The 13,921-nt window shown below is 39.0% G+C and overlaps 1 protein-coding gene across 2 annotated transcripts in view; it reads left to right on the top strand.

Moving 5' to 3' along the window:
- The window catches only part of Atf3 (Activating transcription factor 3), a 118,969-nt gene that overhangs the window by 87,223 nt on the left and 17,825 nt on the right, over window positions 1-13,921 (top strand). The gene's annotated exons all lie outside the window — the stretch shown is intronic.

Genomic DNA, 13,921 nt, shown 5'->3' with positions numbered 1-13,921 from the left:
CGACAAAAATGTTTCAAATTTTTAAACAACAAATATTTAAAAAAAATATGTATATTCAAATTTTTTTGTTTACCAATTGACCAGTTATTCACATGAAGTATCCACAACGGATGAATGATTAAGAAGCTAATTATTGTGGTTTTTTGTAATAAATTTTTGTGTAAAGAAAGCTTGTGACTGACATTTGTGCAACTAAATATTGAATTCAATTTCCAACGAATTGCTATGAGAAATTTGAATAATTATTTCTTTAATTTATTGTTAATTGTAATCCCAGAAATTTGTGTCTAAAAATTTGGTCCTTCGCCTAATAAATATGTGACTCATTTTATCTTCAAGATCAAAAAGTAAACTCTAGGAGAGCAATTTTTCCCATAGAAACATTTAAAAAGTGATGTATTTTACAGGCAAAATGTTTCCACCGACTTGATGAGACTGTCACTAAAATTAATACTATGTGAGCCTCCCTCTAATATTAGTATTAGTTAATAAATGTTTTAAGAAATTTATGAAATGATTGAACGCTTTCTTACTCTCTATTCAATTTTCTATTAAATTTGGTCCTTCGACCTAGTGTATTTGACTTCTTAAGAAATCAAGAATATATTGTACTAATAGAAGAGTCCATCAATAAAAGTATTTCAAAGGGAAATTATTTCTGCAGCCAAAATGAGACTCTCATTATAGTTCGATTATATGCGAACCTCCCTTGTGTTTTAGTTACTTTCTATTTGAAATTTGTAAGCAAACTACGACAGCTCTATTTGGGGTCCGTTAAATAAATGTCCTCGTTATTAAGCTGTAAAGTGAGGTCTTGTGGACCACGATTATCTTTATAAACTTGGTCCTTCGACCCACTGTATTTGGCTCCTTGAGGGATGAAGCTTAAATCGAAAACCTTAGAAGATTCAATTTCCTAATAGAAAAGTCTACAAATAAAAATAACAATAAATTAAAGAGAAAATATTTCCGAGAGCAACATGAGACCTGACTTGAAGTTCAATCATGTGTGAACCTCCCTTGTATTGTGGTTAAATTTTATGGGAAGTTTGTACCTTAAATTTTTTAATTTTTAAGAAAATTTTCCACTTTTTTCGTGGAGGACAGTGGTTATACTCGTTATATGTATATGAACTCAGACCAAAGGTATGACAGAAAAATAATCTTCATAGACGAGCTGAGAGAGTCTTAGGAACTAATGCGACTATTTATAGACAAATTGAGAGGTATACTAGAGGTGAGCAAAAATGAATCTTTACATAAGGCAGTATTTATAGGCGAACCCAAGAGACTTTATGGACGAGTTGAGGGAAGTCTTTAAAAAGAAATCAAAGGTAACTTCTGTAGGGGTCTTCTACAGAACAGAAGACCTCCGTATGGGTCTTTCATAGAATAGAAGACCTTCGTAGGGGTCTTCTGTAGAATAGAATACCTCCGTATGGGTCTTCTATAGAATAGAAGACCTCCGTAGGGCTCTTCTATAGAATAAAAACCTTCGTGGCGGTCTTCTATAGAATGGAAGAGCCCCGTAGGAGCCTTCTATAGAATAGACGACCTCAATAGGGGCCTTATGTAGAATAGAGGACTTTCGTAGGGGTCTTCTATAGAATAGAAGACCTTCGTAGGGGTCTTCCGTAGAATAGAAGACCTCCGTAGGGGTCTTCTATAGAATAGAAGACCTTCGTAGGGGTCTTCTGTAGAATATAATACCTCCGTATGGGTCTTCTATAGAATAGAAGACCTTCGTAGGGGTCTTCTATAGAATAGAAGACCTCCGTTGGGGTCTTCTATAGAATATAAGACCTCCGTAGAGTTCTTCTATAGAATAGAGGACCTCCGTAAGGGTCTTCTATAAAATAGAGGACCTCCGTAGGGGTCTTCTATAGAATAGAGGACCTCTGTAGGTTGCTTCTATAGAGTAGAAGACCTCAGTAGCGGTATTCTATAGAACAGAAGACCTCAGTAGGGGTCTTCTATAGAATCTGTAGAATAGAGGACCTCCGTAGAGTTCTTCTATAGAATAGAGGACCTCCGTAAGGGTCTTCTATAAAATAGAGGACCTCCGTAGGGGTCTTCTATAGAATAGAGGACCTCTGTAGGTTTCTTCTATAGAGTAGAAGACCTCAGTAGCGGTATTCTATAGAACAGAAGACCTCAGTAGCGGTCTTCTATAGAATCTGTAGAATAGAGGACCTCCGTAGTTTTCTTCTATAGAATAGAGGACCTCCGTAGGGGTCTTCTATAGAATAGAAGACCTCCGTAGGGGTCTTCTATAGAATAGAAGACCTCCGTAGGGGTCTCCTATAGGATAGAAGACCTCCGTAGGGCTCTACTATAGAATAGAAGACCACCGTAGGGGTCTTCTGTAGAATAGAAGACCTCCGTAGGGGTCTTCTATAGAATAGAAGACCTCCGTAGGGGTCTTCTTTAGAATAGAAGACCTCCATAGTGGTCTTCTATAGAATAGAAGACCTCCGTAGGGGTCTTCTATAGAATAGAAGACCTCCGTAGGGGTCTTCTATAGAATAGAAGACCTCCGTAGGGGTCTTCTATAGAATAGAAGACCTCCATAGGGGTCTTCTATAGAATAGAAGACCTCCGTAGTGGTCTTCTATAGAATAGAAGACCTCCGTAGTGGTCTTCTATAGAATAGAAGACCTCCGTAGGGGTCTTCTATAGAATAGAAAACCTCCGTAGGGGGTCTAGCCATGCAGTTAGTAAATCTATAGTATAGAAGACCTCCGTAAGGGTCTTTTATAGAATAAAAGACCTCCGTAGGGGGTAAATCTATAGTATAGAAGACCTCCGTAGGGGTCTTCTAAAGAATACAAGACCTCCGTAGGGTTCTTCTATAGAATAAAAGACCTCCATAATGGCCTTCTATAGAAGAGAAGACTTCCGTAAAGGTCTTCTATAGAATAGAAGACCTCGGTAGGGGGTCTAGCCATGCAGTTAGTAAATCTATAGTATAGAAGACCTCCGTAAGGGTCTTCTATAGAATAGAAAAGTCCACAAACAAAAATAAATTTGTAAATCTATAGTATAGAAGACCTCCGTAAGGGTCTTCTATAGAATAGAAGACCTCCGTAGGGGTCTTCTATAGAATAAAAGACCTCCGTAGGGGGTAAATCTATAGTATAGAAGACCTCCGTAGGGGTCTTCTAAAGAATAAAAGACCTCCGTAGGGGTCTTCTATAGAATAAAAGACCTCCGTAGGGGTCTTCTATAGAATAAAAGACCTCCGTAGGGTTCTTCTATAGTATAAAAGACCTTTATAATGGCCTTCTATAGAAGAGAAGACTTCCGCAAAGGTCTTCTATAGAATAAAAGTCCTTCTTAAGGGTCTTCTATAGAATGGAAGACCTCAGTAGGGGTCTTCTATAGAATAGAAGTCCTCCGTAGGGGTTTTTTATAGAATAAAAGACCTCCGTAGGGGGTAAATCTATAGCATAGAAGACCTCCGTAGGGGTCTTCTAAAGAATAAAAGACCTCCGTAGGGGTCTTCTTTAGAATAGAAGACCTCCATAGTGGTCTTCTATAGAATAGAAGACCTCCGTAGGGGTCTTCTATAGAATAAAAGACCTCCGTAGGGGGTAAATCTATAGTATAGAAGACCTCCGTAGGGGTCTTCTAAAGAATAAAAGACCTCCGTAGGGGTCTTCTATAGAATAAAAGACCTCCGTAGGGGTCTTCTATAGAATAAAAGACCTCCGTAGGGTTCTTCTATAGTATAAAAGACCTTTATAATGGCCTTCTATAGAAGAGAAGACTTCCGCAAAGGTCTTCTATAGAATAAAAGTCCTTCTTAAGGGTCTTCTATAGAATGGAAGACCTCAGTAGGGGTCTTCTATAGAATAGAAGTCCTCCGTAGGGGTTTTTTATAGAATAGAAGACCTCCGTAGGGGTCTTCTTTAGAATAGAAGACCTGCGTAGGGGTCTTCTATAGAATAGAAGACCTCCGTAGGGGTCTTCTATAGAATAGAAGACCTCCGTAGGGGTCTTCTATAGAATAGAAGACCTCCGTAGGGGTCTTCTATAGAATAGAAGACCTCCGTAGGGGTCTTCTATAGAATAAAAGACCTCCGTAGGGGTCTTCTATAGTATAAAAGACCTTTATAATGGCCTTCTATAGAAGAGAAGACTTCCGCAAAGGTCTTCTATAGAATAAAAGTCCTTCTTAAGGGTCTTCTATAGAATGGAAGACCTCAGTAGGGGTCTTCTATAGAATGGAAGACCTCCGTAGGGGTCTTCTATAGAATAGAAGTCCTCCGTAGGGGTTTTTTATAGAATAGAAGACCTCCGTAGGGGTCTTCTTTAGAATAGAAGACCTCCGTAGGGGTCTTCTTTAGAATAGAAGTCCTCCGTAGGGGTTTTTTATAGAATAGAAGACCTCCGTAGGGGTCTTCTATAGAATAGAAGACTTCCTTAGGGGTCTTGTATTTAATGAAAGACCTCCGTAGGGGTCTTCTATAGTATAAAAGACCTTTATAATGGCCTTCTATAGAAGAGAAGACTTCCGTAAAGGTCTTCTATAGAATAAAAGTCCTTCGTAAGGGTCTTCTATAGAATGGAAGACCTCCGTAGGGGTCTTCTATAGAATATTAGACCTCCGTAGTGGTCTTCTATAGAATAGAAGACCTCCGTAGGGGTCTTCTATAGAATAAAAGACCTCCGTAGGGTTCTTCTATAGTATAAAAGACCTTTATAATGGCCTTCTATAGAAGAGAAGACTTCCGTAAAGGTCTTCTATAGAATAAAAGTCCTTCGTAAGGGTCTTCTATAGAATGGAAGACCTCCGTAGGGGTCTTCTATAGAATAGAAGACCTCCGTAGGGGTCTTCTACAGAGTAGAAGACCTCCGTAGGGGTCTTCTATAGAATAGAAGACCTCCGTAAGGGTCTTCTATAGAATAGAAGACCTCCGTAGGGGTCTTCTATAGAATAGAAGACCTCCGTAGGGGTCTTCTATAGAATAGAAGACCTCCGTAGGGGTCTTTTATAGAATAGAAGACCTCCGTAGGGGTCTTCTATAGAATAGAAGACCTCCGTAGGGGTCTTCTATAGAATAGAAGACCTCCGTAGGGGTCTTCTATAGAATAGAAGACCTCCGTAGGGGTCTTCTATAGAATAGAAGACCTCCGTAGGGGTCTTCTATAGAATAGAAGACCTCCGTAGGGGTCTTCTATAGAATAGAAGACCTCCGTAGGGGTCTTCTATAGAATAGAAGACCTCCGTAGGGGTCTTCTATAGAATAGAAGACCTCCGTAGGGGTCTTCTATAGAATAGAAGACCTCCGTAGGGGTCTTCTATAGAATAGAAGACCTCCGTAGGGGTCTTCTATAGAATAGAAGACCTCCGTAGGGGTCTTCTATAGAATATAAGACCTCCGTAGGGGTCTTCTATAGAATAGAAGACCTCCGTAGTGGTCTTCTATAGAATAGAAAACCTCCGTAGGGGGTCTAGCCATGCAGTTAGTAAATCTATAGTATAGAAGACCTCCGTAAGGGTCTTCTATAGAATAGAAAAGTCCACAAACAAAAATAAATTTGTAAATCTATAGTATAGAAGACCTCCGTAAGGGTCTTCTATAGAACAGAAGACCTCCGTAGGGGTCTTATATAGAATAGAAGACCTCCGTAGGGGTCTTCTATAGAATAAAAGACCTCCGTAGGGTTCTTCTATAGAATAAAAGACCTCCATAATGGCCTTCTATAGAAGAGAAGACTTCCGTAAAGGTCTTCTATAGAATAGAAGACCTCCGTAGGGGGTCTAGCCATGCAGTTAGTAAATCTATAGTATAGACGACCTCCGTAAGGGTCTTCTTTAAAACAGAAGACCTCCGTAGGACTCTTCTATAGAATAGAGGACCTCCGTAGGGGTCTTCTATAGAATAGAGGACCTCCGAAGGGTCTTCTATAGAATAGAGGACCTCCGTAGGGGTCTTCTATAGAATAGAGGACCTCCGTAGGGGTCTTCTATAGAATAGAAGACTTCCTTAGGGGTCTTGTATTTAATGAAAGACCTCCGTAGGGGTCTTCTATAGAAAAGAAGACTTCCGTAGGATTATTCTGTAGAATAGAACTCCTCCTCCCTTTGGAAATGTCAGCTCGAAGAACTATTGTTTTTAACCTTAAAATCTAAATATTCTTCAAACCATTTTCCACCAATTTAGCTTTATTTTTTCCCCCTTTTGAAAATGCCGAGCCTCGAAGGACCATTATTTCCCACACAACCATTTGTTATTATTTCCTGTTTTCGGCTTAAAATTTATTAATTTAATTACTTTATTTTTCTTGTTAAACAAAAATATTTATTTTTAAAACGAAAAAAAGTGAAAATATCTACGCCTGCCATAAATTCTTGTGCCAGCTGATGAAATAAATTCGCTTGGCGATTGTGAAAATGTGACAAAACCCAATGGGGAAAACATATTGCCACTGGTTGGTAAATTATCACAGCCATTTATGGGCAATGGAAGAGAAGAAGTAGAGAATTACGATATTACACAATCATCATCAAAAGGGGACCATTACTACTGTGGCTGGCTACTGCGGCATATGGCATGCGTTGTGGCAATGATCGATCGATCATTTGCTGGTGAATTTGGTGAAAATCATTTAACGCAAACGGCATTGTAAGCATACCACAAAACAAATAGCTTTTTGATTTCCATAAACCAAAAATGGTCATATCAATAAACCAAACCACCAACCATTGGCTTCTGCAACATGTTCCAATTCAGGTAGCAGAAAAATAAAATTAAATTGAGGTTAAAATATCTGGAAATCAGATTCAATGGTTTGGCATGATTTGTGGCAGGTTTGCCCGACTGCCTAGCTTGTCGTTAAGACAATTAATTTTATTTATGCACCTTTGTAATGTCATGTGGAGGAGTAGCAACAATGGGAAGACCCTTACAAATCTCTTTCACTTGTTACGCATAGAGGCCACAAAACATTTTTCTTTTTTCCATTTAAATTGAATATTTATGATAAAAAGGGAAACCGCATTTTGTTGTAGGAGTTTGTAAGCAGAACAATAAAACAAAACAAAAAAGAAGCTACAATATTTCTTTTTTCAATAAACTTATGGTATTGCAACAAAACTTTCAATTTTTTCAATAAAATGCATAAATCTTTAAAACGCCTGTTTGCCAAGCAGCCGACAGTTATCCATGGCCTGCTCACTTTGGAGGCTATTTTATTGTTGTGTCGAAGCCATCGATCATCACCCCAAATGCAGCCATGGTTTGGAAAGAAGACATGCACCAGACATAACAAGACATTTCCGTATAAGGTGTCTGCTGCACTGACTGCTCGCTGCTGCACTCTCACCACAAACAACAGCAACTTCCACCCACCAGCTAGCCACAAAGCTGCTGCACACACCAGCCAGCCACCATCTAGCTATGCAGTGAGTAAATCAATGGAATTGCAAGTGACTGACTTGACTGCCTTAAATGTAGGTCACACTTGACAATATGCGGCTGCTGCTTCAGCTGATTTGATTGTTGTTATTGTATTATACCACGATAGTTGTTGGTTGGTGGCTGCGACATGTTGTCGCTCATCGCTTTTGGAATTGTTTACATTTCCAATGAATCGAATGCGTGATCAAGATTTTTCAAAATGATTTAACAACATTTTTCGTTGCGTTTTGGTTTTTTATGATAGTCTCCGAACTGTTAAGGCTTTTTTGGGAGTTTTGTAGGCCATCAAATTGCCAAATGTTGGTGTTGTTGTTGCTGTTGCTGTCTTGTTTTTGGGGGATTTTGTTGAATTGTTAATATACACGCGCTTTTTTGCACGGGATAGCTAGGCAGGCAGGCAACCAGGCATTCATCTGTTTGTCTGTCTGTCTTTCCACACAATACTATCATTTCACATCACTTGGGTTTGGGTATGTCAGGTGACATACCGCCGCCGCAAAGGGTTTTTTCTCGTATTTCTCTTCAAATTGCCTTTTATGTATTAATGTCATATTTAGGGAGTGTCTTTTGATGGCCGATGGATGATATGAAGAAATCATGTTTGTTGTTGTTGTTGCGGTGTTGAAACTATGCGCTAGAAGAAATTGAGTAGTTATCTGCTCGAGGACAGTGGTTTCTGTGATAAAGGAGGAATTTATTCAGGAAATTTCCAAGACCCTTAGCAGTTTTTACGGAATAGAAGAACTGTAGGGGTCTTGGTAGGAGTCTTTTGTAGAATAAAAGACTTCGGTAGGGGTCTTCTATAGAATAGAAGAGCTCGGTAGGGGTCTTCAAAAGAATAGAAGAGCTCCGTAGGGGCCTTCTATAGAATAGAAGACCTCGGTAGGAGTCTTCTGTAGAATAAAAGACCTCGGTAGGGGTCTTCTGTAGAATAAAAGACCTCTGTAGGGATCTTCTATAGAATAGAGGACCTCCGTAGGGTTCTTCTATAGAATAGAGGACCTCCGTAGGGTTCTTCTATAGAATAGAAGTCTTCGGTAGGGGTCTTCTATAGAATAAAAGACCTCGGTAGGGGTCTTCTATAGAATAGAAGACCTCGGTGGGGGTCTTCTATAGATTAGAAGGCCTCGGTAGGGATCTTCTATAGAATAGAAGACCTTTGTAGGGGTCTGCTATAGAACAGAAGACCTCGGTAGGGGTCTTCTATAGAATAGAAGACCTCGGTAGGGGTATTCTATAGAGTAGAAGACCTCGGTAGGGGACTTCTATAGAATAAAAGACCTCGGTAGGGGACTTCTATAGAATAAAAGACCTCGGTAGGGGTCTTCTATAGAATAAAAAACCTAGGTAGAGGTTTTCTATAGAATAAAAGACCTCGGTAGGGGTCTTCTATAGAATAGAAGACCTAGGTAGGGGTCTTCTATAGAATAGAAGACCTGGGTGGGGTTCTTCTGTAGAATGGAAGACCTCGGTAGGTGTATTCTGTAGAATAGAAGACCTAAGTAGGGGTCTTCTATAGAATAGAAGACCTGGGTAGGGTTCTTCTATACAATAGGAGAACTCGGTAGGGGTCTTCTATAGAATAGAAGACCTAGGTAGGGGTCTTCTATAGAATACAAGACCTGGGTGGGGTTCTTCTATAGAATAGAAGAACTCGGTAGGGTTCTTGTATAGAATAGGAGAACTCGTTAGGGGTCTTCTATAGAATAGAAGAACTCGGTAGGAGTCTTTTGTAGAAAAGAAGATCTCGGCAGGGGTCTTCTATAGAATAGAAGCTCTCGGTAGGGGTCTTCTATAGAATAGAAGACCTCCGTAGGGTTCTTTTATAGAATAGAAGACATCCGCAGGAGTCTTCTATAGAATAGAACACCTCCGTAGGGTTCTTCTATAGAATAGAAGACCTATAGAATAAAAGACCTCGGTAGGGGTCTTCTATAAAATAGAAGACCTCGGTAGGGGTTTTCTGTAGAATAGAAGACCTCGGTAGGGGTCTTCTATAGAATAGAAGACCTCGGTTGGGGTCTCTCTGTAGGAGTCTTCTATAGAATAGAAGACCTCGGTAGGGGTCTTCTATAGAATAGAAGACCTCGGTAGGGGTCTTCTGTAGTATAGAAGACCTCGGTAGGGGTCTTCTATAGAATAGAAGACCTCGGTTGAGGTCTCTCTGTAGGGGTCTTCTATAGAATAGAAGACCTCGGTAGGGGTCTTCTATAGAATAGAAGACTTCGGTAGGGGTCTTCTATAGAATAGAAGACCTCGGTAGGGGTCTTCTATAGAATAGAAGACTTCGGTAGGGGTCTTCTATAGAATAGAGACTTCGGTAGGGGTCTTCTATAGAATAGAACACCTCGGTAGGGGTCTTCAATAGAATAGAACACCTCGGTAGGGGTATTCTATAGAATAGAAGACTTCGGTAGGGGTCTTCTATAGAATAGAAGACCTCGGTAGGGGTCTTCTGTAGAATAGAAGACCTCGGTAGGGGTCTTCTGTAGAATAGAAGACCTCGGTAGGGGTCTTCTATAGAATAGAAGACCTCGGTTGGGGTCTCTCTGTAGGGGTCTTCTATAGAATAGAAGACCTCTGTAGGGGTCTTCTATAGAATAGAAGACCTCGGTAGGGGTCTTCTATAGAATAGAAGACCTCGGTAGGGGTCTTCTATAGAATAGAAGACCTCGGTTGAGGTCTCTCTGTAGGGGTCTTCTATAGAATAGAAGACCTCGGTAGGGGTCTTCTATAGAATAGAAGACTTCGGTAGGGGTCTTCTATAGAATAGAAGACCTCGGTAGGGGTCTTCTATAGAATAGAAGACTTCGGTAGGGGTCTTCTATAGAATAGAGACTTCGGTAGGGGTCTTCTATAGAATAGAACACCTCGGTAGGGGTCTTCAATAGAATAGAACACCTCGGTAGGGGTATTCTATAGAATAGAAGACTTCGGTAGGGGTCTTCTATAGAATAGAAGACCTCGGTAGGGGTCTTCTGTAGAATAGAAGACCTCGGTAGGGGTCTTCTATAGAATAGAAGACCTCGGTTGGGGTCTCTCTGTAGGGGTCTTCTATAGAATAGAAGACCTCTGTAGGGGTCTTCTATAGAATAGAAGACCTCGGTAGGGGTCTTCTTTAGAATAGAAGACCTCGGTTGAGGTCTCTCTGTAGGGGTCTTCTATAGAATAGAAGACCTCGGTAGGGGACCTCTATAGAATAGAAGAAATCGGTAGGAGACCTCTATAGAATAGAAGACCTCGGTAGGGCTCTTCTATAGAATAGAAGATCATCGTAGGGGTCTTCTGTAGAATAGAAGACATCGGTATGGGTCTTCTATAGAATAGAAGACCTCTGTAGTGGTCTTATATAGAATAGAAGACCTAGTTGGGCTCTTCTATACAATAGAAGACCGCGGTAAAGGTCTTCTATAGAATAGAAGACCTCGGTAGGGGTTTTTGAGAATATTTTCAAGGTTTTGGTCCTTCGAGGTGTCTCAAATGCCAATTTAAGGTCTTTATCAGGCATTTCTTGTTTGGGGAGGCCCATACTAAAGCCCTCGCCTTGAAAAAGCAATGTTTTTTTTAATTATTTCTTGATCTTTACGGCAAATATTCTCAGTTTGATAGGTTCTTGAAATTTTTCCGAAAGTTTTGGTCTTTCGAGGTATCGTAAATTCTAATTCAAGGTCTTTATTGGGATTTTTTTTATTTGAGGAGACTCAAACTAAGGTTTTCGCCCAGAAAAAAAGTACATTTTAAATTATTTCTTGGTCTTTATGGCAAATATTCTCAGTTTGATAGGTTCTTGAGAATATTTTCCAAGTTTTGGTCCTTCGAGTTGTCTCAAATGCCAATTTAAGGTCTTTATCAGGTCTTTTTTGTTTGGGGAGGCCCATACTGAGGTCCTCGTCTAGAAAAATAAATGTGTTTTAATTATTTCTTGGCCCTTATGGCATATATTCTCATTTTGATACCTTCTTCAGAATATTTTCAAAGTTTTGGTCCTTCGAGGTGTCTCAAGTTCCAATTAAAAGTCTTTATCAGTAGTTTTAGGTTTGTATCGGCTAATACTACGGTCCTCGTCTAGAAATGGAATGTTTTTAAATTATTTTTTGGGTCCTATTGCAAATATTCTCAGTTTGATAAAGTTTTTGAGAATATTTTCAAGGTTTTGGTCCTTCGATGTGCCTCAAACGCCAATTTAAGGTCTTTATGAGGCCTTTTTTATTTGGGGAGGCCCATACTAAGGTCTTCGTCTTGAAAAAGCAATTTTTTAAATTAGTTCTTGGGCTTCATGGCATGTATTCTCAGTTTGATAGGTTCTTGAGATTTTTTGAAAGTTTTGGTCCTTCGAGGTGTCGTAAATTCCAATTTAGGGGATTTATAGGGGATTTTTTGTTTGAGTAGACTCAGACCAAGGTTTTCGTGTAGAAGAAGGTATATTTTTAATTATTTCTTGGTCTTTATGACAAATATTCTCAATTTGATAGGTTATTGAGAATATTTTCAAAGTTTTGGTCCTTCGAGGTGTCTCAAATGGTAATTTAAGGTCTTTATCGGGCATTTTTAGTTTAAGGAGACCTAGAGTAAGGTCCTCCTCTAGAAAAAGAATAGTTCTTTTTATTAATTGGCCTTTGTGGCAAATATTCTCAGTTGAATAGGTACTTGAGAATGTTATCAAATTTTCGGTCTTTCGACGTGTCTCAAATGCCAATTGAAGGTCTTTATCAGGCATTTTTGGTTTGAGGAGACCAAGACTAAGGTTCTCGTCTAGAAAAAGTAACGATTTTATTTTATTTCTTGGCCTTTATGGCAACTTTTCTCAGTTTGATACTTTCCTGAAAATGTTTTCAAAGTGTTGATCCTTAGAGTTATCTCAAATGTCAATTTAAGGTCTATATCGGGCATTTTTGGTTTGAGGAGACCCAGACTGAGGTCCTCGATCCTTTTAACCTCAAATTGGGATATCATACCTCTATCCGAAATGTATAACTTGGGGAGCCCCAAGATAAATTCCTCGCTCCACAGAAAAAAGGTTTTTGTGTTACCTGCCTTGTATTTATGCGACCCTGAACAAAAACAAAATGTTTACAAAAAAGTCACTCAGTCGTTGTCGCCTTTCAGCCGGCAAATCTGAACACCGAAACATTTGTTTTTGTTTTTTCTCTGTTTCTACGTAAAGCTGCTTCACATAACAAAACAAAAAAATAAATATTGTTATAAGCTTAACTACGTCTTAAATCTGACATGTCTCCAAAACGTAAAACTCGTCTGTCACCAATAACCAAATCCGTACTGAAAACGCAAGATTTTTATTTCTACCTCTCTCGTGGCAATTTGGATGTTTGCTGTTGTTGTGTTGTGTTCGGCATAGCTATAAAAGAATTGAAATGAATTAAACTGTTGGGACGAAAGGACAGACGAAAGCGAACAAGGCATCAGGTAAGCGAAACAGAGTTTTGGGTTTGGGAATTTTGGTCGGTTGCATGTGATTCTTGGCGGTAGAATAAAAAATGGAAAGGAATGTTAAGGCAAAAAATAACCTTCGTTTCTACATTTTGAATCTACAAAAAGTCTTCGATGTTCTTAAAGTTTTCAATGGGGGCAAATAAGATCCTTCGATTTATAGGCATTTTATCAATCTTTGAGGTCTTGGCATACATGAGCTTTATGTGGTTGAACATTTGGTCCTTCGCTTGGTTAACTGTTTTGGCTGTACGCAGTTTGACTCGTAATTTCCTTTTAGTTTCAGTGTGATTAGTCCTTCGACCTAAATACATAGATGAATTCAAAGACTCTGGTATTTTGGTCCTTCGAGGTCTCCTTCATAAGTTCAAACGCGTTTTTTTTTTTTTGGTGAAAAAAAAATCGAGCAACACTTTACATTTGGTCCTTCGATTTATTCAAACCCCTTTTGGGATAAATTTATCTTTAAAGAATTTTTTTGGTAGAAAACATTTAATTTTCCTCTGGCAACCCTCAATCAGACCCATTTAATTTTGTATTTGATACCTGTGCAACAAACAACACTGCGTTTTTATGTTTTTTTATTATTTGTTTAACCAAAATTGGTAACTTGGTCGAGATGTTTTTGGGATCACACGTTGGGTTTGTGCATGATTTGTAAAAAAATATTCGCAATTGACAAACTGACGGCCAAAACCTCTTTATTTTTCAAACCTCATTCCAAAAAGAAACCTCATTCACTACCACCATGTGATGTCTCTTTAAATGTCAAAAATCGAATTGAAACGAAAAACAACATTTTCAAATTGCAGCGATTTGAAAACCATGATAATCTGAGTAATTCTCACGATAACAAAAAAAAAGTAATACAAAGTTTTGTAAACCATAACTTCATGTGACACCTCGGTAGCCACTTACAAGTCATAAGCTGTTGTGATTTATTACCATTTTTGTAAAATACTAATAATAACAGTGGCTAAGTTCAAGTCACTAAAAGGAATCAAGTGTCAAAACCAGGTTTTAATGGAAACAAGCGAACAATAAGA

Source organism: Musca autumnalis, unplaced genomic scaffold (assembly GCF_047663935.1).
Source record: "Musca autumnalis isolate F117 unplaced genomic scaffold, ASM4766393v1 scaffold_3, whole genome shotgun sequence".
In the NCBI taxonomy this organism is placed as follows: domain Eukaryota; kingdom Metazoa; phylum Arthropoda; class Insecta; order Diptera; family Muscidae; genus Musca; species Musca autumnalis.
This window is presented reverse-complemented; position numbering and strand designations above follow the sequence as displayed.